The 27,700-nt window shown below is 42.2% G+C and overlaps 1 protein-coding gene across 3 annotated transcripts in view; it reads right to left on the bottom strand.

Annotated features, from left to right (window-relative positions):
* Positions 1–27,700, bottom strand: part of bach2b (BTB and CNC homology 1, basic leucine zipper transcription factor 2b) — an 88,131-nt gene that overhangs the window by 43,403 nt on the left and 17,028 nt on the right. Inside the window, exon 1 of one of the 3 annotated variants that reach the window (XM_069514769.1) lies at positions 262–3,300. The exons of the other annotated variants lie outside the window; for them this stretch is intronic. The gene's annotated coding sequence lies outside the window, so the exon portion shown is untranslated. Of the gene's footprint in view, positions 1–261; positions 3,301–27,700 lie in introns of those variants that run through there. 3 annotated transcript variants of the gene reach the window in all.

Below are 27,700 nucleotides of genomic sequence, written 5' to 3'. Positions count from 1 at the left end.
GCTGACTAATCCCTCGTGAAAGCTCACCTCGAAGAACAAAATCGAGACAAACAACAAAGGAGAGCACTCGCTCTAAACGGCCAAATAATCAGAGAAAGGATTCACTGAAATACAATCAATATCACAGGAGCTGCCTGTTGCAAAAGACAATACTTTACTTTTATGTCTTTAAAAATCAGTTTTATGTCTTTGCCTCCTATCAAACATCACAAACAGTGTAAATCAAGCAGTGTAAGCGTCAGCTGAACACATTGGCATTACCTCAGAAAGGCCTTAGCACAGATCCAGTCATCTTGTTATTCCAGTCTTTGCTCTGATAACTTTCTAATGTCTCTCACTGTTGGTTACTGACAGGATCTAGCCTATCAGTGTCTGTGGGTGGTGAGTATGACTGAGCAACTGAGGTATGTGTGTGTGTGTGTGTGGTAGTTTTGCATGTGCAATGGCATACCAGAGTATTTCTGGACCCTGCCTGCTTAAATGCAGCTTGCATGAATCATGACTTCCCACATAGTAGGTCAGTGAGCGGGGTGAGTCATATTGCTGTCTTATATGGTAACACACTGCACATGTGATAGAAACACTGGGGTTATCTATAGACTGGGCTCGATGTTTCAAATGTCTGAAGCAGAGTTGTTCTGTCTCAGCGTCGTCTTGGTCCTCACATGATATGACTACTCACTCGTCTGAAAACAAACATCTGTGATGTCTGTGGATTTGACATTCAGTATTTGAATAGTCTGCCCAACATTCTGGTGTGACTCAACATGACTCAGACCCAATTTGGTTTTCAATGCAAATACCACATTACTGCTCAACACGCACCAAAGCGCAGACTCTAGACTCTAGGAGGGTGAGTGGATACATATTTAATTTCTTACGCCGAGCATTCACACCTGCACACACAATAATCTGTTTGCCTTAACCTCCTTCCGTGCGATTGGGTGAATCAACAAGGAAACAAGTTTTGGTGTTTGCAGACACCCTCAGGCTACAAGTAGAGAAAGAAGCACCTGACGATGGAAACAAAACACCTCCAAAACCACCACTGCCAAGAGGGAAGGCAGCCTTTGAGGGATTGGATTAGGATAAGTGGAGTGTTCTCCAGCAACCGCCGGAAAAGGAGCAAATCTTGCACTAATTAGGTCAGTGATGGGCAGGCCAAGGGGCTGCTAGCATGAGTGTGACCAAGCCTGGATTATGTGCTGAATTATTAATGGAGGGAAGAGTTGAGAAGGGGGGGGTCAGCAGGTTTGAGGTGGAAGCCTTTATTTGAAACAATAGATTCGGCACACGCACGAAAAAAAAAAATTAACCGTCATTTTGACAAAAAGCTCACACTCAGAGCTCTCATGGAAAAAAAAAATCAAGTGGAAAGTCTCTCCACAGGAAAGAGTTGACACAGAGGCATCGCCCACGTCAGAACCTTCAAAAGCCACGTCTGTACGCATGCATGTGTGTGGGTGTGTGTGCAAAGCCAAGGGAGCATGTGTGTGTGATCATGTGTGTATGAGTGAGTGGGCTGGAGGGTACAAGCCTGTTGATATGGCAAAGAAAAGCAGTTTTTCACACACGTTTGTTTCTCTTGTGTGCAACATCTCAAATTTTACCAATGCTTTATGTTGTTTTAGAAACATGCGTAAATGTGCAAAACTGGAGCACTGGTATAAATATCCTGCTAAGATCAAAAGGCCACAAAACCAGGCTGTGATGAAACGATAAAAGACAACATCTACGGATGTGACTGATTGCAACACACAGTTGACAAGCACAAAGAGACACCCCTGCATGTCTGAATACTCAGGGTCGGAGCTTGACACCGCGCTGACGCTTCTTTCACATCAAATTCTTTCGCGTGTATTTGTTCGTGTGCCGTTGGAACGTCTTGTTCAGCCGTGAAAGACCACACACAAGACTGGAAGGCCACGCGAGCGGAGTCCCTCCGAACTGTCTTTCAACCATTCACAAACAAGCTTGTTTAACACTCTGCAGCTCTTGTTCTCTTCCTTCTAAAGGGCGCATACAGCTGTCGTTTATACAAGACGCCTGACAACACCAGCGTATTTACCTCTGACTAAAGAACCATTTGGAAATCTAATTTGAGGAGAATGTGACCTCTCAGCAGGTAAAGGTATGACTGACATAAAAAAAAAAACAGTGTTTACAACACAGACAGCATGATTGGGCTAAGAACACTGTCGCTTTCAAAAGTGCAGTTATCCATCAACATGCTGTCATGGTAACCACAAATAATAAAGAAATGGTTATGAAGTACTCAAGGATAAAACACAAAAAAAATCCTTGGTGTTGTTTTGACTATTTCTAACCAAGTCGTTTTTTGTGCTTTGTGGATTTGGTTAAAATTCCTCAAGCTGTTTAAGGTTTTGGATTAACGGTGATTGATAAACGAAACATGTTGCTTTCATGTGGAAAATTGAACTGATCCAGTGTCTGCTGAGTTTTGTTTACGTGTAGTATTTTGAGTCATATTTTATGTGCAAGAACTTTAGACTCCGAATGAAGGCTCACAAAGGCTGATCTTTGTTGCAGAAAAAATACTTTAAATGACATTTCAACATTAATTTTCAGAGAGCTCAACTCCTCCCAGAAATGAAAATGGCAAAAAAATCTGTCTTTATGATTTTTTTATGACTACATGTGACACTTGATTGCAAGTGTAAACAGGCTCTGATGAGTGTGGCTACTGTACGTTGCCGACTTTCACCTCCCTGGCTTCTCTAGTCCAATTGGTCACATCGAAACCCATATGTCATTCAGGCGCTGCATGTCTAGGGATCTGCTGAACAGCCGCTGCTGTCAGTTTACGGCATCTGCGGTGATGCTAGTGTGAGGGGCACCGGTGGGGGGGCAGAATCACATTCACATGTTCCAACACTTGAGGCTGAGCTAAGGGCTCACTCACATTACCCAGCCAGGGAACAGCCACGTCAGTGTGAGGCAGGTTTCTCCCAGCCTCAACTTTAAACTCACAAGAGCAAACTCCATTCAAATGTGAATGTCCGGAAACATGGGACACCTGAACACCAACAATAGAGGCACTTCTAATCTAAATTCATCACTCACAATATACGCTTGCAAGGTCCGCACAGTCATAAAGGTCCAAATTTAAAGGGGCGAATTACAATGCTTATTGAATATAATTAACTTAATGAAAAAGAAATTAAAAAGTAAAAATAAGTAGGTAATAATAAGTTAATTGACAAAATAAATCTCCACAAAAATAAAGGTTAGATGACTCAATGGCAGCACTATACATGCAGAGAAGTAATGTGAGGGTGAAAATATATGCGCACACACACACACACACACATATCTTTGTGTATAAATATATAAATGTTACAAAAAAACATGAGAGAATCACATGAAATCACAAAGCTGATGCCATAATCACGTGACCATCATGCAACCCCTGGCTCCTCAAAATGACATTTCTCTACAACTCAACAGGAAATATTATATATATATATATATACACATATATACATACATATATATACACATATATACATATATATATATATATATATTTATATATATATATACATACATATATATATCATGTTATTTTTAAACTCTGAGGTAAATATTCAATTTACATATATATATGTAAATTGCATCTACAGGGTATATGACACCATCTACTGTAAAGTGTGAGTGCAGAAAATGTATCATAGGTCAGTCAGGGTTGTCAGAGTATGTCAGCACAAACGCTGCCTGCCTGCGATCGAGTGCGAGGGCACAGAATGAAAGGTTATGGTTTCAAGTGTGCGCAGATGTGACACATAGTGTGGTTTAGTGGCTTTTGGGCAGCAGTCTGAGATGAGTCAGACTGAGAAGAGAAAGTATATTGCTTATTGATTGGATGTCTTCGCACGCCCAAGCGTCAAGTCACAGCGGAAATACTCGCAGGGAGGAGGAAGTGCATCACCCGTGAGCAGAGTCTAAAATGTTTGGTTTTAATCACTTGCTTCTAACTATGAAGCAACAAAATATATATTGGCTCATAAATAAATTCAATTACAGCACATTTAAGATAGACTCCTTAAAACCCCTTGAACCTCCTGTGATGACAGAGCATTTTTTGTTTTTAATTGCACAATTTGTACCTCAACTTTTTCCAGCGACTCAACTTATTTCCCCCTGTCATTGCTTGGCAGTAAAAAATAAAGCAGGGCTCTCAGTCATAAAGTCCTCCCTGTGTAATTATTGCATTTGGATCCATCCTGCAGTGATTTATCTTGACACGGGTGGGCCAGCTGTGTCATGCAGCCATTATAGTAATCTGTTAAACACAGTGTTGCAATCGGACTGTTCATGTTTGCTGTGCACTTTCACATGTTGATAGATAGGAGAAGGACAAACTGATAAAATGCACAAACAGAAAAATCTAAAAACTTTACAATATGGTGCATAGCAGTTTAAGTATTTACCATGAAATAAATATTATACTAATATAAGAGAACAAACTTTAAAATACTGTTATTAAAACAGTGCCTGTGTCTAAAATCACCCACTCGTTCACTACCTCCTACTCAAAGAATAGGGACTTCTATGTAAAGGACCATATAGTGATCTCATTTGCAAAAGAAAAAAACACTTTCAGACACTACGCAGGTCATTTTCTCTGAGCTGGTAATGACATAATTGTTGCAGGATTATGACGTACAACGTCAGCTAGTGGAAAATCCCATAATACATTTTAAGTGTTTATTTTACACATAGTGCTGATACTTATACCTAAGTCTGTGCTGTGATGACTGCCACAACTCAGATTCGTCTCATGCCGGTTAATCAAAAAAACTACTTCTGCCATTGAAAATATAAGGGACATTCCCTTACTTGTTTCTTAGGTAGACTTAAGCTGCTTTCCCCACGAGCGACCGGGTGAGTTGAAGACATTTTTTAACATGCAACAGATGCAAAATAAAAAAAAATAAAAAAACAGAAAACAAATATCTCAGGATGAAAATGCAGAACCATACAAGAGCTTTTGGAAATAAGGGCCAACACTAGTGTTATTGTGCCGTGAACAAAAACAAGTGGTCTGCTTAGCAGAATTTTACATTACGTCTTTGCCTCTGCATGGTGTGCCATCCCTCACCTGAATGCTTTTTTGTTGTTGTTGTGAACACGTCTAAGGATAGAATCTCCTGCTGCGCTGTTAACGTGTGAAAGGAAAACCCCCCAAAGAAAGTCCAGACGCAATTGTGCGGAAGTCCTCCGGAGTCCAGCTTTAGAAAATACTCAACAGAACAGACATTTACATGCTCACAAAAAGCATACATAGTTCCACAGTGTATATCTGGCTGTAAAAGTGCAGGCCACTGGTCAAATGACTCAATTACATTCTTGGCTCTTGAGGATCAATATTTATGTGTGGGAGTATTGATTTCTTTTTGATTAAAACACGCAACTGTACCAAGTTCAAGGAGAAGGAGCAGCGAGAGCAAAATGTATACGAGTCACTGTGGTAGAAACCCTGAGCTCACACTCTATACTGTACACCCAGACCACAGCACATCACAGCACAGTGCAGACACGGTGGTATATACTGGATGACATTTTTCCAAGCGACATGTGATTGATTTTTCCATCTAGGCTGGAAATGACTAATCCGATAATCAGCTGAAAGCACAATATCTATAGGCAACACACAGCAAGTCAGAGCCAGACTGTTTGCTTTCACACAGTGATCCTCCTCTGATGTGATTTAAAAAGAATGTAAAAACCAAGAGATGTTTCAGGACAGTGACTTTAGGAGAAACACTCTGGTTTAAATTAGGAATATGTCAGTCTTCATTCACTGCACTTTGATGTTTTCAATGACTCTGCAGCTTGGGAGAGCAGACGAGCCCGTGTGCTGCCATTTGTTAGTATCATCATGGCTGAGAGCTGCAAGCCAGACGAGCGAGTGTGTGACCTGAGTGTTCATATCGCCACCTATCTATCTCCTCATAAAGATAAATAAGCAGAGCCATTCAGCGTTCACCTGCTCTCAGTCCTTTTTCTGCATTTTTCTATTTCAGCGAGAGCATGAAGGAAATGTTTCTGCTCCTTTTTATTCACCAGTCAATCAAAGGGGAATGTTACTCATATACAAATGGCTTTTTTCATGTGTAAGTGGTTCAGACTGAGAACCAATTTCCCATCAGTCACCATCAGAGGTGTTCCGTTTAGCCATTAAAGCCGCACTAATCAATGTTTTTCATATTAACAATGCATCAAATGGCTGTGTAATGTACAAAGTGTCCCCTGTAATGACAAACCTACGGATAATTCGGTGACAGTTACTATGATTCAGATAATAGAAACATTATAATATCTCCCACATGACATGAGGGCTGGTGTCAGTGATATATCACATTGAAATCAAATCAAACTAAATCATATATTATAAACTTATATACATATTTGTTTCATTTTGTAAAATGAAAGAGCTGCACACTGTTTAAAAAACACAACATTATCTCAAAACTCCCCTTAGTTCTTCTGATAACTCTACTCTCTCTACCGCACTACAGACAGACACCGCTTGATTCTAACTAGTGAGCATAGTGGAACATTTAACATCTACTTAAAAAAAATGAAATGACAGATTAACTGAAGATAAAATTACTCATGAGTTGATTCCATAATTTAGTCAAGGTCCTCAAAGTCATCTTGGCAATCCCCCCCAGACAGTTATTTCAGGCTAACAAGACCAGGCCTATATCTGAATGAATGAGAAAGGCCATGCACGGGACATAAAGGTCACATAAAGACATGTACAAAATCACTTGTAAAATACTTTTGGTGACTTTGTCTCAAAATAAGGTACCATGACGGTTGGGCGGAGGGGTGGGATATGCGTCATACAACCGCCATCTTTGGTGTAACAGACTTTTCTGTTCAGGATCCTTAAGGTGCTTTGTCTCAATCTCTCTAATAACACCTTTGATTAGCCACACTCTCTTGTCGCGAAAAAAGGATGTGGTTGTTCTACCGAGCGTTAAACTGCTTTGTGCTCCTCTGTTGAACAGGTGGATGAAATACCCAGGGCCCCTACTCTGTGTATCAAAGGTCACCCTCCTCTACCACTTTCACCAAATGCAGAGCAAACATTACACTGACAGACATAGGAAGGCTGCCTCCTCCTCCTCCTCCACCTCCTCCTTCTCCTCCTCAGAGCAGCCCCTTGAAACCTCTGGGGGAAAAAAAACACAGACGTAAGCTGCTGCTATTTGCAGATGAGAGACGGCACTGGTTGGAACAACATGCTGGACTGCGGGAGCACACTGGCTTTTCTAGTGGTTCACAGTTCCTGGAGGGCATGATTGATGCACATCTCCTCTGGAGTATCCTAAGCGTTTTAGCTCGTCTGCGGCCACGCAGCTGCCACAAGGTGGACGCGGCCTGCGAGCAGGCCTTTCTTAAGCTCCAAACAGAGCTAAATGGCCCTTCTGTATCCTGCCACAGTTTCCTGACCGAGGTCAACCTCTCTGCACACCACAAATTACTCCCTGAAATGCTGGCAGACAGGGCCGGCGAGAGATTGCCATTTGCTTGTTTACGGTTCAGACTGTGCACTAAGTCCCCTATCATAAGAGGCTATTTTTAGCTGTCTAATCCTTCAGTGGATTTATAATGGCCCAGACAGACCAGATGACAAAAATAAACATAAAAAGCTTCATGTTAAAGCATATACTGGGTTTATGCACGACCTTTCATTATTTTTTGCCCTTTACATTTCCGTAAGGAAAATAAAATCCCTGCATCCTGCAGTCATGGTAATGACAGCTGACAAATGACAAATGTACATGTCAGCTGACAGCAACCATGCAGCAAGTGTTAAAAACAACAGGTTTGTAATGGAGCGCGTCTGATTCATTATTTCATACCTGCTGTATGTGACCCCAGAGCTTATCTGCTGAGGTGAGTGGTAACAAACATGGCCACACACAGACTGCATTAACCCCCACCCATCACAGGATTTTATCAGGAACTCCTCTGACTGTGTAGGATCCTGCAGACATTAACATAGAGAGACAGGGCTGGGCCTAAACCTCTCGGCCCTTTACAGCTTTAAAGTATCACGCTGGGACCTGAGCCCTGTTCTCCCATAATCATTCCATCATTCCATCTCGCTTAGCCGGGTGCTGTGAGCCAACATGGAAATTCAAAACATCCACAAAAAAAAATACATGTTGTTTTCAACATATCTTTTACATTACAATTACAATTTAAAGCTCATAAATGACCTAAAAGCTTGGAAACCTATGGATAGGATGTGGCAACCAGCCCACAAGGAGTAAAAAACAAACTGCTATATCATGGCCAAGCTGGCATTAATACAATAGAAGAAGAATGGGACTTCATCTTACACAGGATTACTTTTTTACCGGACAGGTGTCATTACACAGTTAGCATTAATGTGCTAAAAAAGACATGCTGTGGATGTGTTGTGTATTTGCAAGTCTTATTTTTGTGCCTTGCCTGATAATTATTATTCGCCTGTCGCTGTATGGGCACTATGTCAGGAGACTCTCCAACAGTTAACAAGTAAATATGACAAATGACCTATAAGGGTGTTCAAATTGGACGACTTTCCCATATTATGAAGTAATGGAATATATCTTTTCAATTTCCCGTCCTCATAATTCTGAGTGTCTATTGTGCCTGTGAGAATGTGTTGTTGTGCTGTGCCAAGCAAGCAAGAAGCAAGTAACGTCATAGTGAGGCAACAGTGAAGATTTACTGCAAGACTGACTGGTACAGATTGAGGTTAGAAGTGTACTGAGTTTGAGTTTGACATGAGATGAGACAAACATGTATTTTCCTCACCCATAACTCATGGAAGAAGTTGAGTTTCTCAGCAGAACTCTCATGCAAAGGGAAAACTGGGGGTGTGCAAAGCAGACATGTGCAGAACGAATTGCACGGAAAAAGAATGTTTTCTATGATGCAGAATCTATTCTGAACGTCTCCACGAGACAGGGAGATAAGACACATGCATTCGAGGGGTGACGTGAGAGCAGGTGATTTATTTTCCAGGACGAATTGGTGCTGTTCTACAATCAGCCCTGATGAGAGGTCATGCCAATACCCCGCTTCCTTGTGCACAGTCAAACTCACTATATCCTAATGTAAAACCAGCAATTGACTCGCAGCCTCAGCGACTGCGTTCACATATCTGTCTCAGCCACTGTACATCTGTGAATATCATCCAGTCAAACACTACCGGCTGACAGTATCACTTTTCTGGATGTCACACCAGAATCACTGCCTTGGATCACTGATCGACGAGGGTCTGAGCTCCGAATACACAAGTGATAATTTCTGCCAACCTACCAGGATTTCTAACTTTGAGACATTTTCTGTGTTTAACACCTAAAGTCTCAAAGTCATGCCGCTTACCAAAGCAAACAGGAAAGTTCATCAATCATGTATGACCACAGAAGACTTGGACAGTCATGGACTGGTTTTGGGGTTTTGGTTTGGGACTTTTACTCAGCCTGGTAAGCAAAACATTTCTACTTCTGGCCAGTGGCAGCATGTCAGCAAACTAGCAGAACTAGATTCAGTGCAACACAAGGTGGACTGTTCTATACTGGATTTTCCCAACTGTTTGATTTAATTGCAGAGAGACACGGTGCAGAGAGTTCGGCCCATATCTAATAACCGATCTCCCGCCATTACTGCAGTGGCTTAGGGATTTTTTACACCTGCACTTTTAATTCAGTTAAATCACACTCTGGTGGGATTCCTTTGGGCATGTGTCAATTATATGACACAACTACCAGGTGCACTCCACAAATTGGAGCTAAATGGCTCCTCTGGTTATCACGGGGGACTCTTGCATCATTTTTGGGACGTGGCACGGTACGCTTACTATAGCACACTCTGATGTGAATATGCATTAGTCCAAACTCCAGAGCACAAATCCTCCTTCCACTATTCACTTGCTACAAAATGCATTTACTACAATACGCAGAGTTAAGATTGTCCAGTGATTTTTAATGATGCATTTTGGTTCACTTGGAAGAGTCAGTGTTTACAAACTAATCAACTGATTCAGACCAGAGCACATGAACTACACAGTAGGTGTGAAAACGCTCTTGAATTGATTGAGAAGGACTGGACCGCTTGGACGATCTTGAATGATCACATGCAGCAGTTCCCTCCTCTGAGAGACTAACTGAGTCAGTGTGAATTTTTTTTTTTTAAACTGAAAACTTGAACCTCAACCTTGTTATCACATTGACTGTGGAAAACAATATATTTAACACAAATATATAGACCTAAGACTATGCTAAGCTATGTACATTTATTAGATTACATATAAATGAATTTAAGCTTGTATCTTTAAATGAGCTGACTCACTGTTTCATGCATTGTATTTTAGAATAAATCCATCAATTAAGTTTTTAGTAATTTTGGTAAATGTAGCTTTGTTCTTCAAAGTTAGGAAACATGATACTGCAAAGAGTCTTGCCATGGTTTTAGACAAAAAAAAAAAGAGCTCATACAGCGTTTGTTTCTGCTGCATTTGAATGACTGCGTTTCAACATCTGGTCTGTTCTGCAGGATACAGACATATGTCTATGCAAAAGCTTTATGAAAGCAGCTAATGGCGAAATCTCTCACACACAAAGTCACAACAATAATAGAGGATCTGTAGAGTAGTATTAGTAGTAGCCTGTGTACAATCATTTAATTGCAGTACCATAACATCAAACTTCAGACTTAACCTGTTAATTATGTTGTGGCACTGAAATTGTAATAACTTTACTTTCCTTGCATGTTTGTCGGAGGAGTTTCTCACAGAACCTGCAGCTCTTCAGCACAGTTTACTAGCACGTCTCTGCAGTGCCTCCGGCCCTAAGTCACCGCATTGGGTGAACTTTTCTCACCTCTGCACCTCACAGAGCTCGTAAAATCTCAACAGACCAGACTTCACCTGTCAGGGCAACAACCCGCAGTGAGTCATGGTCCGTTCACCAGCCCTGCACCAGCTGAAGGTTATTTGAGGGAAGAGCTGACGTCAACTTAACTCACTGAGCTGCTCTTCTGCCTCAGAACTTGGACTCTCTTTACTGTTCTCTGATAGTGATTTCGGAAGCGACAATCACAGTCACACAAGGGACAATGTAAACATGACCGTTGAACTGATATCGCTGCATGGTATATGTGACAGGCTGACTTATTCTGAACTCTTTCACATCCTGTGTGACTGTCGTAATCTTGTTTCAAACAGTTGCTCAGACGCGTCACAACAAACCCTCTGTGGCGAGGCGGGGGCGAGCGTGGGGGGGGTGGGTGTTAGGGGAGGAGCTACGGCAGCGCAAAGGGCTACAGAGGAGAGTCGTATAAACAAAGCGCACACAAAGCAACCGGGGTTTGCCGCAGGGCATGCATCCCCTCCCATTCTTCCACACGTATGCACACACACACATGCACACTGTACTGGTCTGATGGACAGGTAGGGGGATTTGGACTCAATTTCACTTCCTCATTCCCACAGAAATTGAGCAGGGTAGGAACATGCACATTTATGCAAAGATATAAAAAGTCCAAACTGTGTTGGAGGATTACTCAGCATGAGTGTACAAGCATGATTGACGTTTAAAGAAAACCATCAGACCTGACAGTTTTTAAATACTAACTTATAATTTAAAAAAAAGTCAAATCAGTAATTGCAAAAGTTATTAATCACTTTTTTTTTTTTTTATCAGTTATGTTACTGAGTGTATTTTTCATATATAAATCTGTGAGTGCAGTAAACATTTTAACCAGGTTCTCATACAAAAAAGCTTATAAGGAGAATTCTCTGCTAATGTGTTGGAACAAGGCAGATCGTTGCAAACCAGAGAAGCTTGAACATGAACTTAAACAGTACAATCACAGGCAATTTAAAAAGGTTCACCGACATTACAGTTTTGTCAAATCCTAAGCATTCTGTAAATATGCCAGCAGGATCACAAAACAAGTACTTAGTCAACCCGCACAAAACCAGGTGGAGGGATGATGTTTAGATCCAGATCATTTACTCTCATGCTTTTAAATGTATTTCTCTTATCTCTGGTTTACATTGTTTGACACGGGCTCTGGTAAAAGTCTGCGCCCTCTCAGTGAACTTTTAGTTTTAAATGTTTAAATGAAATGAACAACGACCCGAGCACCATTCTACAAATGGAGGTTAACTATTTATTTGACGTCTGTAGGGGCTCGTCCTATTGCTGTGTAAACCTTGAGCATTCGATAAACAAACATATTTTGCTTCTCCTGTAGAAAAAAGGATTCAAGTCTGACATTTGCAAAAGGTGTTTTGGGGTTAGTTTGAGTCAGGAGACTGGATCTACTGCAGACTGGCAGTTAAGTTCTGTCTTTTAATGAGCCAAAACCGCAATCTTTCCCTAAATCGAAACCTTTTGCACAATTTTCCAATGAGTACTCATCTAGTGAAACAAATGTTAATACAACAGTCATGCTATAGAGATGATATGGCTTTTATTTGTTGATTCTACTGTTGTTTCGATTTAACAATCTGTCGCCTATATTGGGATTTCGGAAACTAGTCTATGCTTTGTGTAATGACCTCTGTGGTGTGTGTTCAAATGAATCAGTGATAAAATAAACCAGACGTACAGGGACTCCTGAAGCGCAGCTGCAGTAATGTGATTACCTACTTCTAGAAATAGATCCTGGGGTGAGTCCAGTCACTTTTTCATTTGCAACCCAATTACATTTTAGAACATAAACCTTGCATTGTCTCTGTCTCTATCTTTGATTATTACACACGTTCACACACATACATATACACAAACATACACTCTGGAATCAGATTTTTTTTTTGCCTTTCACCCTGTGCCTCTGAGTCATATTATGAAGGAGGAAGCCAGGAATGAGTCAGAAAATGTTCCACAAGCCTAATAGTACATCTCAGTGCTGCATGAATGACTCTCAGGGACTGTTTGTCTCTTGACACAATAAATAACTACAGTGACGAGATTGAACTTGCTGTCTGGTGACATTTATTTCTGCAATAAAATACTTCTATGAATAAACCCTGTTGGTGCAGTATACACTGTGGTGAAAACACTGAACCTAGGTTTCCTGAGGTCAACAAGTTTGTCCGCATCTAAGGCCGCCTCTCCCAACAACATAATCCAGTTGTTCAAAACTTCCCAAAAAAATGCAGAAGCATTGTGTGCGGTGATGTGACACCACATCTCCTCTGAGTAATGTGACAAAAAAAATAAATAAAAATTTATATAGTCCCTCTGTATAGCGGCTCAATTCTACTCCACTCTTCTGCAGATGAAAAGAAATGTGCATTGCTGAGTGCTAAATGCTGAATCGAAAGGCTCAGCATTTAGCACTGTCACATCAAAGCTCCAGCAATTACGTCAGGTGTCCCCCACTCCACCGAGATGAGCGAGGGAGGCCACCAATAAGGGTGGGAGGGGAGAATGGAGGATCATGGGTAGTGATCAATCGAAGCTTTTACGTCTAAGTTGTGTGGTGCACATTTAGTCAAATGCGAATGCAATTCCTGGAGCCAAACTGGAATTGTGTCAAAACATGACAATTGCTGGATCTGGTGGTGGTGAAAATGGTCTTGTTACTTAATTTGTTCAGTTAAATGTGAATTCCTGATCTAAGAAGCAGTGATTTGACAGAAAAAAACGTGACTGAAGATCCCAAGCTGTGCTCTAGCTTTAGCACATTTTGATTTCTTCAGCACAATCCTTTACAGGATCCTCTAAATGCGCAATGTGAGAAGCTGGAACCATAAAACTTGACCTGACTAGAAGCAGTTGAAAACTGATTGTTTTTGATAAAGAAAAAAAATGATAACATTTTTGGAATTTTAGGTAGAAACATGCATAGCTAATTCAAAGTGACAGTTATTCTCCTCAGTATCAGAGAGGCTTCATCAGTGCTTTGCTTGGAGCACAGATGTGTAAGAGATGACCAGCATAAGTCCGTCTCTGGCCTCGCTGACTCATACATCCTGTGCGTTTCCTTGTCGAGAGAAAGATGAGGATGTTTATCACACCTATTCTTCTGCTGCATGAACCAATATTTATATAAATAGCAGATCTTCATCAGACTGCAGGTCAGCTCCAGCCTGGCTGAGGCAGAGCCAACCAGGTCAGACTGTTTACCCATCAACATGAGTGCGGTGAAAAAATGTGAGAAAAAACAATGGCATGGTGAGACCAGTAAAAGTAAAGAGGGGCTCTGTACGCAATTAGGGATTTAATGGCAGCAAATTGAAAAGGTAGCAGATGCTCTTCAAGTAATCTGAACTAAACACCAAATGCATGACTGGAATGCTTAATATTTCCTCTGGAGTTTGCCTTTCACACAAGAACAAGGAGATTAGCTGCTCAGACGCGTTCACAACAATAGAGGAATCTCCAGAGGGTTCAGGTGAGGGATGGTGCAGCAGGCAGACGCAGGATGTAATGCACTAATTGTTTAACATGTCTTTGTTTACAGCACTCACTCAGACGTTAGCTTTCTCACACACAGCCCCTCTGGAGAATGTCAGGAGATTATCCGGAGTTCAGTGCTTGTCTGAAATCAACTTGGTCACAAGAGTTTGGTCACAAAACTGAAATGTTGACGATCTACAGTCATTTTTTTGGAATGCATCCTCTGGAGGCCACAAACTACATAATCTATCACATGTTGGGATATTTCACTAAATAAGTCAAAGCATTTACCTACTGGTGATCGTCAAAGGATTCATCCTCTGGGGCTCATTTAGATGAACATCAACCTCATGGTGAAAACCACCAGAAATATCAAGAGAGGTTCTTCCAGTGAGACCATGAATGTCATGGCAATTTATTTGTCTGCATTTTTCAGTAACTGACTGAACAACTTAATGACTGACATTTCCATTCCTGAAGCTGCAGTGCTTGTGTGGCTAAAATGCATCAGTACAGGCTACATCCATTTAAGAGAAAAAATCATGATGTGAAATTCACAGCAATATCCAGTGTACACATGTGTGAGACGTTTGTAATAAACTGTACAAAAATAAAAGATGATCTACTCATTTCTATGTTAACGACTTGTTTCAGTTTATAAGAAGAGGTGTCACTTTATTTGTCTCATTAAACTGTGTATATTTCATTCTGTACCCACGCACGTTCCCAGTGGGACCATGAAAGATGTTGTAAAAAATCATCAGGCATCAGTGAAACACTAAACTTCCACAAGGTAGAGCACTCAATCACCCACATGAATGGCCCCAGCAGAGGCTCCGTGATTTATTTCACAATCCAATAAAAAAACAACGCTGGAGTGGAGGGGAAGAGTACTTCAGCGACTCAAACCACTGAGAATTATTGAATTTAACCGCTTATCGACCAGGCGCCCTCGTCCTCTGTTGACCAGCAGGTACGGCCGTCCCCCCTCCCTCCTCTGCTGACGGGGTGGCTGCGTATGGGAGGCCCAACACCGCAGAGAGGCAGGAGGCTGAAGGGACCCATCAATGAGTTCCTTCCTCCCTGTGGAGCCACTGTTTACTCAGCACAGGGCGAGCCGGAGAGCAGCAAAATGGTGTTGCTGGGCCTCTGTGTGCGATATTGATGTCATACTCCTCATCTCCACATTACCCCTGCTATTGATTAATCTGATCTCAGCCTGCAGCGCTGGTGAGCAACAACAAACAAAGCTCTTTTATTTTTCCTCGGTCCCTCTCATCGCACCGACTCCCCCATACTATGAGAGAAACCAAGCATTTCTCCTTTTCTTTTTCTTTTTTCCCTCCCTGAATCCCCTGCACCCTCCGCTCATGGTTTATCGATCAGAGCCACGTCAATACGGCCGAGATTCTCAAGTAGCGAGCTGCATAATCAAACAGGTATAGAAGATTTTCACACCGCACGGCTGAATTGGTTTCGGAGCGAGGCTGTGATTAAGAAGACGCAAATCGGTGCTCATACAGCAGCTGCACTCACTCTGCCTTTTTATTCATTTACTGAGAGCAGAGCAAACCGCTCAATAAGAAGAGTCGAGACACATTGTGTGACTGTATGATAGCACCTGCACTCGTTCAACATGTCACATGTGAGTTGTTACAGAGATGTAACTTTGTGTAGGAAAACTTTGAGGATGTTGTCACATCATTCTAAAAAACTAACAAAGTACTGACAGAGAAGCTTCACGCTGCCCGCAGCTTTACAGTAAGTGGAAAATCTGATTCACCCACTGTAACCCTTCAGGCAGAGAGAAAAAAAAAAATCAGTGGAAATGTGGGCTCGGCCTACCACCTCTCATTGTTTCCACACAGGAAAATGTACAGGGGTTTTAACATATTCATAAAATCAGACTGTATCACATCCCTGACAGCAGGATATCTTCCTCCACTGAGAGAAGTGGGCACAGCACTGTTTTCATCTACTGGGTAATGACTAACTGTATGGCATTTAGTTAAAGGCAGCTATTGATACTTAATGTCAGCGCTCCACAAGGCAAACACATGCTCACTTTGTTAAAAGAGTCAGTCATAAAGAATAATTTCACTTTACTACAACGTCACTCTTCTTTTTATAGTTTTGCCTGGTGTTCAAAATGTTACTGAAGTAAAAGTGCAGATGTATAACCAGCCTCATTTCCTAAATGTTTCACAGGGTGAAGCATATTATAGAGAAAAGCTTATTTTAACAGTTTTAACACATAAGCAGCATTTTGCAGTTGAAGGAGTGTAAGCTGAAGCAAATGTTGTGTTCAGTGGTGAGTCCGACACAGTCTTATTTTAGAGCATGATGGAAAACTAAAGCTGAAGCTGTTAAATCAATTTGACTTTTCATTCATCTAAAGTTGTTTCTGTTGCAGTTTGACTTTGGTAAAGACAACATGGTTAATATTAACAAGCACTGTGTATAGATTACACCTCCACATAAAGCTGCCCTGGACTCTACAAGGTCATGTTATTTAAATGTTGCAGTACTTGGGTTGATTTTGAATACACTATGATGGAGGAGTTTAGAAAAAATGCAAATATCATACCAACCACAAACACATTGTCCATAAAGTGCAACATTTTGACCTTTGTTTTTGGAAAGTTTTTGAAAAGAGAAATTGGGAATACACTGTAAAAAGTTTTACCATTTTAGTTACAAATTGGGAAATTCGACTTTTTTACTTTAGTACTGACTTGTTTTTCAGTTGAACTTATGTTCTGGATTAAGAAATGGCCATACAAAATATGATGCAACGTTATACAACACAGTAACTAGTAATGTAGTATTTATTTGCTAAGTAAAGGCAGAGTTTTTACTCACAACAGACTACTTATTATAGTGTAATCAAATATGAAAGTCTCATCATCACTGAGTTTTTAAAGAGATGATTGTGTTATGATATAATTTGATTTTAGGACTTAATAACAGCGACTTACAGAATAATATATGATTTACAGTGTGAAAGGAAGCACTGTCGCTGACTCAGAGCTGTGTCCACATGACGGTGGAGGCCAAAGTCCAGGTGGGAGCAGCAGTGACACCTTTTCCCTGTTTGTGGTGGGGGGGGAGCACTGTGCCGTGACCCACTAGGCCTCTGCCTGAACTCCCCTGTCGCTCCCTCGTGTTGCTTTTCAGCCTCGCCTCTGACATCAGCGCTGCTCGAGGGGTCAGGTCGCCGTCTCCCTCCAGCTCAGCCTATCTAGGGTTTCACGTGAAGCAAGGTGTAGTGGGAGGATAATTGGTCTTCTGATGTCTGGCGGTATCACAGTATCTCCCAGAGCTAAAAATACACCCCTCGTGTGTCCGCCTTCATACATGTGAGGGAGGGAAACCCGCAGAGGCCTGGCAGAGGTTTACCACCGGTTTATTGATGACGGAAAAACAAATTAGAGCCAGCTCCGAGCAAACAACAAAGCCCACCTTCATAGCTTACTTAAATAATTCCTTGGTTGGTTTTCTCTTTGTCATCACGCCTTGATTTGAGCTGCAATTTGAAGATTTTTGAAACATTTCAAATGGCAGGATGTGATCATTTACATCAAGCAGATGTACTCCAAACACAGTGCAGCCTTGTCTCCTTAAATATACACCTGGTTAATTATTCACAACCCTGAGGGTTTGCAGTCTGGCAGAGTAGCTGCCTGCGTAAGAACCTGTCTGTCCTGATTTTATCGCTTAAGTTTTTCGTTTTTCTGGGCACAGAGTCAACGAAAGGCACGTCATACGATTTTTTTCTTTTTTTTGGGGGGGGGGTTTCTAGGAAGGGAGGGGAGGAAGGGGTCGAGGAGCAGTTAAACGGACAAACCTGGCTGTGATGGAGGGGCTAGGTGAACGAGGCCTCTCCGAGTGGCGGGGGGAAAGGCAGGCCTGTGAGACTCGCTGGAAACAGATGTCAAACAGGAACTTGTGTGTTTAACGTCTCCCCCTCTGCAACATGCTTCCTGGAGACACGATCTGCCTCGACGGGGGCTGGCCGACAAACTGCTGCCTCATACTTTACCTCGGTCAGCCTGTGACCTACTTTCTTGCCGGGATGTGGACAGTCAAAACATAAGTGTAAAAAAAACAAAAGACACCCTCTCTCTCTGGTTGATTTGATTAGGAGGCTTTGTTGAATGTCTTTGGGGAGTTTGGGGGCCGTGTCTGTTTCTTCCTGATGAGAAAAAAAACAGACCGGATTCAAGTGTCATTTAAGGAAAATGTGATGAAGATATTGTGCAAGACCTTGCACGGCCAAGATTAGAGTCAGATGTAAAGGAAAGTCATATCGAAATAATCCATCAGTAAAGACTTTGATCAAAGCCCACATCTCTTCTCAGTCTGTGCCATTTGTCAGAGAACTAGAGCAAAAGTCTGGCAGCATCTGTCTGTTGGACCCACATCTTTCCCATCAGCCCCATGGCACTAAGGCTCAACCCTGTCATCCTGGCCTATCTGTGTCGTTAACTGTGTCACAGCCTGTTAGGTTCAGAAAACTATTTTCTCTGTAGCACCAAACACCTTCACAAAGCTGAGGCGACAGCCACATTACTGCCTTTTCATTTGAAAACACATCAACTCTGCAGCGGATAGGCCTGGTGTCCACACTACTCCAGAGTTTTAAAGCTGCTAAAACTGAGAAGTTTGGGAACACTGCTGACCCATTTTTGGTTTCAAAACTCAAAAGCCACATTGAGTCATTGTGTCCACAACTTAGCCTTCACTGATTCGTCAGGATTCTATCACATGACTCCTTTACAGAAGAAAACAACCGGTACTAGCCTCAACTACGAGTGAAGAACGCTACATGGATAAACAATTACAAGAGGCGCTTACCCTGTTGTCTTTGCACATTCTGCAATTTAAAATGAAGCATCTGTTGAGCTTCACAGCAATCTGTACGTGTATCCTCAGCATATGTGAGTGGTTTAATGATATCAATTTTCAGGCGTGTTGGTATAGACAGGGATTAAAAGTTATATGATTCCAATAGGTTTTAATTAACAGAGATTGAGTTGGTTTGAATTGTTTTAATTAAATCATCCTAGTACAGATGTAGCCTCAAACACCCAAACCTGCTCACTACAACATTCAAAACGAACATCGTCATTCAATTCACAAGGAATTCTGTTCAGCTTTTCATTAAGGACTGATCATCGTGTTGCCACCACATTTCATATAGTGGGCCAACACTTACACTTTCTCTTTTGCCTGGGGAGAAGTTGGTCCAGCACAAAGGAAGTGATGCCCCCTTTTTTTTCATGACCACAAGCAACAGTTCAGTACAGCAGAAGAATGAGGCAGTCTGAGCCAGACAAAGAAAAAAGATCCACCTGCATCAACAGAAACGCAGCTCCACTGTTTGACAGGCAGGTGAACTCTGAGGTACGAAAACACCACTGCAGTGAACAAAAACCAAACTCAAACATAAGGCTTTACAGATGAGTGTTACTGTGGGGCTGAGTAGAAATCTCAGGAATGTGACTTTAAATCTGGTTCATATTCAAGACCAAGGCATGTTTATTTAATATCACCGTGGTTCCTGGAGATAATTACAGACATACGGCTCAAAGTCAGTCTCCTCAACCATTAAAATATGACCCAAGCTAATTAACCACATGGTTAGAGTTGAAACAATCAGTGGATTGATTCATTTATTAATCAGCTGAAATGATTTGATAATGTCTATTTAAATCAATGTGAGTTTTTGATAGGCAGCTGACAGAATGAAGTGCTGCACTGTTGTTGATGAGTGAAGCCTACACACAATCACCACAAGTAAAAGTTAATATTAAGCTACAAATTAGCTCCACCACTGTTGCACAACTTCAGCAGTTTCACTGTTACCTCTTCTGAAAAAGCTTTGTCTCTCAGGATGTGAGTGACAGTTTCAGTGAGTAAATACGGATTCATGAATAAATTAGGTGGAGTCTAAAGATTAATTGATAATGAATACATAGTTTGTATATTAACTAAAATCTAACTAAGCACTATTTTTGATATTGCTTTATCTGTCTTCTGTTCATTCAATATCCACAGTCAAATGAGCCCTCTGCGGACCACACACACCACACAGCACGAGAGCACCAAAACACAAAGGCCAAAGTAGCTGTGTAAATAAGTTTCTCGTATCCTCAGAAACACATTGCCTGTGTCCGATCTACTTCATCTATCAATGCAATAATAAATGAATCGTTCATGCACACCATTTTTCACGCAGAGCTTATAGCGTGTGGTGAGCTCCCACTGACATTTCCCAGCGACAGTAATTGTTATGCAGAGAGTATCACTGACAAGACAGAGCTGGATTCCCGCAAAGTCATGGATTATTGTTCCCTCATCAGATCAGTGGTCAGAGAAAAAAAGACGGAGACAGCTATTAATCATTACATCTCCTCTCATGACGCTTCTGGCTGAGGAGTGACTCACTCTCTCTCTGGATCCTGAGTCCACTTACATGGAATCTGCATTGTGCTTTTTATTCATTGTTAAATGATTAAGGAAAAATTAAAGACACTGTCTGTGGAAACACAAACAGAGAGTTTGGTTCTGAAATTGCAGGATTTACCGTAAGTGGGCGTGTTGAGGACGTTTTTAACACATGACAGACGCAAAACTGTAAAAAAAAGAAATAAGAAAACAAGTACTCAGGATGAAAACGCAAAGACACTAAAGAAGAGGTCAAGAGAGTTTATGGGCCTACGCAGGTGTTGATGTGCCGTAAACAAAAACATGTGATTTACACAGCAGCCTTAATGCGTAACGTCCTGTCTCCACCTGCCACGTCCCCCCTCATCTGAGCGCTATGGAGATTTCTGTGTTGTGAGTGCAGAACATCTGAACAGATCCTGCTGTGTAGCTCATGTGCAGGCAGTAAAATTCCAGCACATTTATGTGATAAAACTAAAAGTCGCAGGTTCAATGAAAGATTCACACTAAAGGTATTTCTGGGGCGAGAGCAGGACTATCTGGTGGAGATATTTTCATAAACATTGTGAAGTGTGTCTGGGCCCACCAACAACCCTTCATTCAACCCCCAGATTAGAATACTGGACACGATGTGCTGCCGAAAAGGTCAAACAGCAGATCATGAGCCTGTGTGAGGCGGGCTCTGAGGAAGATCAGATTCACTTCTTGAACTAATGAGGATTTTTCACAGAAGCCTAAATACATGGGGTACTTCCTGTACCCTGGCTGTACTCCGCGCACTGCCCAGCTTGACTCACAGTCCTGCTGACTTTTGTTTTATTACTCATTTTGAGCTCATGACCTCAACGTTTGCAGCTTGAGGGTGAGAACAGGATGGTCACTGATGGGCGGGGGGGTAGGTTGTCGGCGGCATGGGCAAAGATGGCGGCCAATGAGGAGCCAAGTGTCTGCGAATAAGGATGTGCAGGGAGGGGCATGCAGACATTAGGGTAGGTTCAACAACACTACAGAAAGAGTGAGAGAGAGGTGGGGCAGGCTGACTGTGGTGGAAGTGGCTGACTCAGGCCAGGTTCACTGAGTTCAGCTAGTAAATAAGTGACTGACTCCTCCGAGCGCATTCCAAGGCTCCACCTCACCCTCCCGCCCTGCGTCTTCTCAGGGGGATTCTTGGGGTTTCTGGGGCTGCTCTAAGCTCCGTGTGTCAACATTTCCAGACCTTACTGCCAACATAGAGAAGGAGTGGTGGGGGGTGGCTGCACACTGCTGTGTGGCTCATTCACTTTTAGTGTTTTTGCTGCAGATGAAGAGGGGAATGTCCGCATACCGCCCGCCCTCCGCCCCCACCCCTCGTCCCCTAACAAAAACATCCTGAGGGTCCCAGTCAAATGAGCCGGTTCCACGAGAAACCTCACACACACTGGCGGAAAAGACTGACACACTCCTATTCAGTCATGCAACACACAAAAAAATATATATTCTTTTCACTGTCAAACATGGCTGTCAATCGTATATGCATATTAATACAACCCTGAAGCAATGCAGAATCTCGTGGTGGCACCATCTGCCACAGCGTTTGCTAATCACCTCAGCCAGATGGGTTCGATCTTTAGGAAGCTTGTTTTCCTGCACAATAAATATATGCTATATATCGGGTTGTAACACAGAAATCGGCCAACAATTTTTTAACTAAAAAAGTGGTAGTAAACTCAATGCCTTTGAGCAATCCCAGGTGACAGAGCTGAAGATTGCTGAGTGTTTCAAGTTTTAGAAGCTATACTCTCAACAGAAGACCACAGGGAAATGTGTGAGGGGCAAAAAGGTGAAAGAGATGAATAAAAACACTTAATATTCAGAGTGGTTCAATGGGCATTCTGAATCTGCGGCAGCTTCTCTGTGAAATCTCAGTCTCAGCACATCTGCTACATATGAAGTCTTCGTCTTATTTAGAGTTTTGCTACATCAGGAAAAACAGCGCTGCAACTCATATGATTTAATTTCCCTGATGAAAGTCAAGATTGAAGTTCTGCACTGCTATGGCATGAGTCAATGAAATTCGCCTTTGTAATTGGATTTCTTGTGTATAAAAACAGGAAAAGAGAGAATTAAGTGGCAGTGGAGCTTCACTATTGGAAGGTTTGTGTGTTACAGCCTTCCTTTTGGAGAATTTAAACCTCAGCAGACAGAAGCTGGGTTGTTTTTACATCCCTGCATAGAGATGTAGGTTGAACATTCCTGAGCTGAAATCCTGAGAACAGCGCCTGAAGTAAACTTGCTCTGAGACAATGGCGAGAGGTTGAAGATGAGGGGAGTGGGGCCTTTGCAGATCCTAATATATTCCAAAGAGATTTCTAAAGTGCTCCGCCGCCAATTGCCCCACATAATGGTTTCCATGGTGATGGGTCCTCCGATCCAGGGCTGTGGTACAGAAAATGAACTGGCAGAACAATGACCCCAACTTCCATCATGTTATGGAACATTTTTCAGCCGGCTCCTTCTTCCATTCTGTGTCAGAAGGTAACTAAACTCTGATTTACGGAAAAGAAAATCCGCTTTTGTCCACGCCGCGATTCCATCTCTGCTGTTCCCATGGTCCACGGCTATAGCTCCAAACATCCGTTTTTTTTCAGAAGCATCCTTTCAGCCTATGGTCTTGACAACACAGAAGGAATTTGCATGCATCAATAGTCTGGGTTAAAACCGCGTCCTTAACAGAATCCATTGGAGTCTGGAGAGCCACAGTCTTTTGGGGGTGGCCATTTCGATTTTACCAAGATAAATCATTTTATATTATTGATTTGCAGCAGTAATCTACTACAACTCCACAGCTTCTGATAATTTATGAATAAACCTTTTTATCAATAATCCTCTGAGACATATATAATTTTTTTAAAAATCAACAAAGTAGTTTGACGGAAATAGAACAAAGAGAAAGAAATATGGGTAAGCTCCGAGCACCAGACTGACCACCGGCTACAGTGCTGACAGCTGGAGTGGGGGGGTGACGACCCGCTTATAAACCCCTGGTCACAAGCGGCAAAGGCTGGATGCTTCACAGCATCAAACACTGAGAGGACAATAAATCTAGTCAAGGCCTTGGCTCTAAAAGGAGACATCAGTCATTTGAAAAAAAGTCTCTATTCATAGAAATGGCCTTAAAGTGACACAGCAAAGTTCATTAGGGTCTCCTTGCAAAATAGCTGGTGCTGGGCACTTGACGAGGTAGTGACTGCTTGCGAGGCTATTCGGGGACTGACAGAAGCTGGGAACATGAGAGCACTTGTCCATCACCGTGGCTGTCTCTTGGCAACCTTGCTCGCTGACTGACAATTAGCTTGGTCCCCAATCAGACAGTGAGTTAGCACAGTTTCTTCAGTATTTGTACCACAAACTCAAGATTTCCCCATTTTAAATGCCATGATCTGATCTTGAGTTGAGATATGGAATGTGTCCAGGCTGCATCTTTCAAAGTGTAGTCTGCTCTACCAACCGTAGCTTTAATAGAGTTAAATGAGTTGTTTAGTCGACTGATAGAAAAGTATTTAACAATCCAACAGAGTCATTTATACATTTAAAATGATGTGGTCAAACCCTTTCAAATGTAAAACACATTACATAATGATCAATAATCTTTAGTTGCAGCCCTGGTCCACAAAGTCATGTGGCTGCTTTATGTTTAATGGAAGCTCGCCTACTCTATCTCTACCCTCCACTGACCCCCCCTTCGCTCAATGACTTGCTCCAGATCTCCAGGTGCTTGTTGAAGCAGAATTATGCAAGATTATGTCTGAATTAAATCTGACAGACTCTGCCCTCAGCAAGTGATGATTTGAGAGAGGTCCACTCTTACCAGAGATACTGGACACATCTTAATTAGGTCTTTTTTTATGAAACCAAGTTTGCTTTGACATGAAGCATCAGAGAGTTGCTGGTAAAAATAAAGCATGTATCTTCATGGGGGTCATGCCAGCACAGACGTGAACAGAGACAAAAGTCCCACATGAACAGACAGAGGATATACAGCTTCTTGACAGCTCTAATGGGAGTGGGAAGACACGGCATAATGGAATCTAAATAACACTTGTGCATGGGCTCATTAAAGTTGCCCTGTGTGCCTGGTCATTTACTTCTACTCTTGTGTCACCTTCATTGCTCAAGGTGGGGTGGAAGGGGTTTGCAGCCGCCTTGTTTTTCGACATGCTTAAGAACATGCCGCAAAGACAGACTGGTCTGATTTACGTCCTGTGAGAGTGTTGCTGTGTTTTATAGGCTATAAAAATTACCATTACACTGACTGCCCTCTAAACAATTTAATCCCACAACAGAAAGTATCTACCACGTTAAAAAAGCAACAGCCACCACTGAGGGAGGAAGAAAACATAAAAACGCTCATTAATTTTCCCTCCTTGGAGTGGATTTCACACCCAAGCTGCAGTCATTGGCCATCACTGCCACTGGCTACTTGAACCCGATAGTAGCATCCCATCCCAATCCAAGTCCAAAATTAGCTCAGATTCAATTATTGATGCTAGATAGTCATGCTTTCTCTCTCTGCTTTGGTTGCACACCAGGTCTACAGCCTACAATCTTAAGTAACACCCCTGCACTTACAGCACTTTGAAATACAGTAAACCCGGATGTCAATATATTAATGTTCTTTAAATGATAATGGTTAATGATGATGGCTAAACTCACAAAAAAGGCAGCAATATAAATATCTGTAAAAAAAATCAGTCCAACTGGTTTTGAGAGATTTCAATCAGAAACAAATATTTTATCCTTGCTGCCAACATGGCTATATAGATAATAAAAGAAAAATTAAGCTCACTGGTGCCACAAACCCAACCAAACTAGTCTTTCCTGGCTCTCAAGTTTCTAAGAAAAAGCCTGAGGGAGCACTTCAGTGTGCATCAAAACACAGCAAAACCTATGTCACAGTATTTCAATCACACTCAGGTTTCTATATTATCAAAATAGTACATACATGTGGAAAGATGTGCTGTCGCCACACAACTGCAGAGTGTTTTGAGAGAATGACCGGTGCTTTGTACGGATGACGTGATAAAGGAATCTGTGACGAGTCGTAGTACTACTGCGTTCAGAGGAGCCTGATATCTGAGCTATTTTCACACAGGGATTCATTTTGCGTGCGTTACAACAATATTTGTGACAGAAAATTTACAAGAGCATTATAGGTCCTACTAAAATGACAGTGGAACTCAGTTTCTACTCTATCGCCTTTCTGCCTATAACATTGATTGCATAATTATGCAACAACAGTATTTATAGCTCGAGAAGCTTTATTGATCAGTCAACTGACAGAAAAAAAAATCTATCCAAACCATTTTGGTTTTACAAAAAGCACTGAACTCAAGGTCCATTTACTAGATTTTTTCCTGGGCTGTCCCCTGCAAGACTCATTTTTTCTTTACATTGTAAAATTTCCACTATTTTGGGGACATTTTTTAAATAAAAAAAAAAAAAATCATTCAATAAATTATATCATTATGAAATAAATAATGAGTTGCAGTCCCAGTAGTGTCTACTGAATCAGGTAAGACATTGAAACTTTTTATTCTCTAAACCAGAAACAAATCCATTCAGGAATGAAGCTGCAGCCGACTCCTTCCTTGAGGCAACAACTCATACTCTATCAGTGTAATGCTAAATACCAGACTGACATGCCAGATTCAGACCTCCCTGTAGTGCGATGTGCTCAAAACATGCATGTGTACGGGGAGCTTGTCCAGCCGTATGGAGACAGCATGAGGAAAATAAGTGCAAACAGCCTTCAGGGGATGGAAAGGCCATCCGATTTAACCATGCAGATTAACAGGTTAGGCTCGGTCTCAAACTTGCCTCTTTTCACTGTTTATTTACTCGTCTGTGGCAGGTCTGTCCAAATAGTCCTGTCCCGTCCGAAGTGTGACAGTGATACTGGGACGAGGTAACCGGCTCGACATCCCATCCCTCACTGGCAACACCAGCAGTATATTAAAATAAATTGCGTGCACACGACCCACCCCAACATGCCCACTAGACATTACCTTATACAAGACCAGCGCGTTCTGCTGTCTGCTGGCCTGTGAGCAGAATTTAGCCCCCCTGCTGCCCCTGGCCTCAACCCCACCTGCCTCATTCACCCTGTAGCCCCCTCCACCTTCGGCCCCCACCTCTCTTGAGTTTCTGTGGACATGATCTCACATGACTCAACAAAACCCCGGGCCTGGAGCAGCGCTGTCCAAAGCTTTTTCCCAAGAGGGGAGGTGAAGATTGACTCTGAGGACCTGGAGTGCAGCCCTCTTGCTTGGCTCAAATTGCCTTGCCTTTCAGGCCTGATGGATTCTGGCTAAAAATAAAAGCAAAAAGTGAACCACGACAGGCAGATGAATGAACTCAGCGGCATTCATCACACGGAATTGTGGTCTCAGAAGTTTGACGAACAAGGACGGTTCTGCGCGGCCCTGCGAGTGCAGCTTTTCCACAAACAAAACATCCCCTTTTCCATGTGTGGTGGGGGTGACTCGGCAGAGCAGTGGAGCAAAATGCAAGATGAGCCAAGTGAGTGGGAATTCCTGCACTCCACCCCTGTCTGTTACCCCACCCCACACACATTCCCCTGTCATATTCATAGGAAAAAAAACTCTGAGCAAAACAGAGCAGCAGCACCAGACTGGATTGAGGATCATAACCAACCCAAACAAACTGAGCAGCAGACGAGCCTGTGAGCTTTACCCTAGAGGAGATTAAGTCTTGGCCAGACGTTCACTGTTGTCCTGATTGCCCTGTTCACTCACAGGACCTCTGAACTC

The sequence above is a fragment of the Paralichthys olivaceus genome, chromosome 19 (assembly GCF_024713975.1).
Source record: "Paralichthys olivaceus isolate ysfri-2021 chromosome 19, ASM2471397v2, whole genome shotgun sequence".
NCBI classification, from domain to species: Eukaryota; Metazoa; Chordata; class Actinopteri; order Pleuronectiformes; family Paralichthyidae; genus Paralichthys; species Paralichthys olivaceus.
The sequence above is the reverse complement of the archived record's forward strand: the minus strand, read 5'-3'. Positions and strand labels throughout refer to the sequence as shown.